Source organism: Montipora capricornis, chromosome 11 (assembly GCF_036669925.1).
Source record: "Montipora capricornis isolate CH-2021 chromosome 11, ASM3666992v2, whole genome shotgun sequence".
Lineage (NCBI taxonomy): Eukaryota > Metazoa > Cnidaria > Anthozoa > Scleractinia > Acroporidae > Montipora > Montipora capricornis.
This window is the reverse complement of record NC_090893.1, coordinates 26,941,173-26,944,907: the sequence shown is the minus strand read 5'-3', so window position 1 is coordinate 26,944,907 and position 3,735 is coordinate 26,941,173.

Genomic DNA, 3,735 nt, shown 5'->3' with positions numbered 1-3,735 from the left:
CATCGTTATCCCTCGTAAGGTATTTTTAGCTCTCCTGCGAGATCCGGTATTCCCACGAGGGTTAACTGATAGCCAATCATATGTGCCCATTTTACCAATGTTGACAGCTGAGCGAATTCTCACGCAATGAATCGTAAAAGGGGAACATATGATAGGCTATCAGTTAACCCTCGTGGGAATACCGGAACTCGCAGGAGATCTAAAAAATAACTTAAGAGGGATTACGATGGGAATAGGGCCAATATGAGGGATTACCTCTCTTACCTTCATACTCTCTTGGTCATACTATAACTCGATACTTCATTGCGTGCAATGAAAACGCATCCTATCTTTAATACATATTTCCCTGTTATTTTGTTACGTAGTCTTCCGTGGTTTAGTGGTCATCGTGATTGCCTCTGTTGAGTTCGAATCCCACTTAAACTGCTCTCTACAAGACAGAGAAAACTTACACATGCGCAGCGAGAGCGCGACCCAAAAAAACCCCAACAAATTGTTCAAGATCCACAAACGAAGTCGAATCCTAAAAAATCTGTTTTTGGATTTTCCAAAAGGAACACACCCTTAGGCTTGGCTAAATCTATATAATAGCGGAGCTTCGCGCGCACTGAGCACCATTGATAAGAAAATAGGATAACCCATCTGTGCGAGAAAATTTGGTTTTGGTCACCGTAGGACCATACAGTTGTACAATCGTCCATCCCTCCACCCTTCCATGAATGCCAATGTGACCAGTATCACATGACAATATCACGGGCTCAAGTTTAAAGTTCACTGTGGTCAGCTGTCTTTTTTTTAAAGGTGAACGCTGATCAGGTACTGGGTTTCGATGGGGTTTGCAGGCTCAAGCCAGGTTCACTTAATTTAGTTTAAGTAACCCAGGAGCTCCGCTTTTAGCCTTGCCTAAATCTATTTATTACAATAATGAAGATGAGGATAAACTGAACAGTAGTACAGTTCTTAAGTTAAAGAAAGTTAAGAGAGAAAGAAAAGCTTGACCAGGAATTTCATCCTATCAATTTAAAGATTTGAGAGACAATTGAGAAATATAGGTTCCACTTGCAAGAAAGATATTCGTAAAGCACAACTCCGAAAAACATTGTTCCTTCGATTTGTTCAATTTTTTGATCATCTACACATATTTGCGTGAAATGATGATACCAGTTTTCTTAATTTCAAGGTATGAACATAATAAATATGTTATAAGGAAATGAGAATTTTGTGGTGAACACGTGCCTTTTTCGTCATGCTTGAAAAGGTGTTAGCAATTTCAATTCGCTGGTTTGAAATCAGTAAGGCTTAGGTTTAGGTAAACTTAGAAAAAATCTGTTGAAAGAGAGAAGTGATCTTCACTTTTGTGGGCAATGTAAGCAATTATCTCTTATACGGCTTCATAGCTCAGTGGGTAAACCATTGTACCGGTATTGCAGAGGTCATGGGTTCAAATCCCCTCGGAGCCACCTGAATTTTTCAGATGCTAGAATATTTTTCCAATGATGTCTATGCAAGGAACATGTTCTCATCACATAATAATAAAAGCTGAGGCAGACGCAATGAATTTAAAAAATTTTGTCATAGAATGAAGTTAAAATTGTCGTGGACATGGCAGTCGTTGAACCAGCAACCATGCTACAAACTCCTTGACCTATAGACATAAGAACATAGGAGAGATGCACTACGTTGAAACTTTCATAGCTCGTGGAGATTCAGTTGAAATAGATTGTGAAAAGTTAAATTATTTGATTGATAGCTAAAAACAAGCAAACACTGTATAGATCCTGCACATGTTTCTAAACCACACAGCCCATCCGTCAGAAAGCAAGCACTATTGCTTAGTAATCCATAAGTGATACTAAAAATGTTTAGTCTATGATTGTTTCAACAACACTGACTTTGTGAAAACAGTAGGCACATGCAGTCTTCGACTGTCTATTTTTCTTCTAGGTGCACCCCTGCTTTCAAAGAATACTTGCCTTATTCTGATTATCAAGAATGGTGGATAGAAAGTTGGACGTTTTGGGAAAGCACATGCAAGAACTCTATAAAGAGGAAGCCAGACAAACGGAAGGTTTGGCCTATTTAGATCTGGGCGCCTATTATTATGGCATTACTGATTTTAAACTGGCCATAAGGAATTACACAGAAGCATTACGTATTTTTAAGGACATAGGGTGTAGGGATTTGGAGGGTAATGCCTACTGCAATCTCGGCGTTGCCTATAACAGAATGGGGAACTTTAAGCAAGCCTTAGAGTACCACAAACAACACCTTAGTATTGCAAAAGAAGTAGGAGATAGAGCCGCAGAGGGAGGAGCCTATGGCAATCTCGGCATTGACTATGACTCTATAGGCAATTTTAGACAAGCCATAGAGTACTTCAAAAAACAGCTTAGTATTGCAAAAGAAGTAGGTGTTAGGGCCCACGAGGGAAGCGCCTTTAGCAATCTCGGGGTTGTCTATCAGAAAATGGGCAATTTTAAGCAAGCGTTAGAGTACTTCAAACAATATCTTAGTATTGCGAAGGAAGTAGGAGATAGGGCCAAAGTGGGAGCGGCCTATGGCAATCTCGGAGGTGTCTACAGTGAGATGGGCAACTTTAAGCAAGCCCTGGAGTACAATAAAGAATATCTTAGTATTGCAAAAGAAGTAGGGGATAGGGACTGGGAGGGAGGGGCCTATTGCAGTCTGGGAAATAACTATGATAGAATGGGTAATTTTAAGAAAGCCATAGATTACCATAAACAGCATCTCAGCATTGCGAAAGAAGTAGGGAATAGAGCCAGTGAGGGAATGGCCTATTGTAATCTCGGCTGTGCCTTTGACACAATAGGCAAGTTTAAGCTAGCCATAGAGTACCACAACCAAGACCTTAGCATTGCAAAAGAAGTTGGGGATAGGGCCGGGGAGGGAAAAGCCTATGGCAATCTCGGAAATGCCTATAAAGGTCTGCGCGATTTTAAGCAAGCCATAGAGTACCACAAACAACGTCTTAATATTGCAAAAGAAGTAGGTGATAGGGCCGGGGAGGGAAGAGCCTGTGGGGATCTCGGCAATGCCTGTGCCAGTCTGCTCGATTTTAGGCAAGCCATACAGTACTACGAACAACGTCTTAGTATTGCGAGAGAAGTTGGTGATAGAGTTGGGGAGGGGAAAGCCTATTACAATCTTGGGCTTGCCTGTTTCAGCAAGGGTGAGCTTGAAAATGCTATGTTCTTTTTCAAAGAAAGTCTTAGTATTGCTAAGGAAACGGGGAACCCAATAGAGCAGGGAAACGCATGTTGTGCGTTAGGAACTGCCCATGAATTTTCTGGTTCCATCTGCACAGCCCTTAATTACTATCGCTTAAGCGTAAAATATTGTGATGAAACAAGGCGTCTTCTTCAGTCAGAAGATTCATGGAAAATAAGTTTTCGTGACACAAAACAAGAAGCGTACACAGCTCTGTGGAGAGCACTTTTGAAGAATGGAGAGGTTGATGAGGCTTTACATGCCGCTGAGCAAGGACGAGCACAAGCTTTGACAGACATTTTGAAGGTGCAATATGGCGTTGATGAAGAACCTTCCTCAGAAGTTACGACGAAGGAAACTGTCTCTGCTTTATTAGAATGTCTACCTTCACAAACAGTTTTCACAGCACTTGAAGGAAACACAATCAGTTTCTGGCTGCTGAGAAAACATAGCATGATGCACTTCAGGCAAAAAGAAATCGAAAATGAAAGTGCTGAATCACTGATG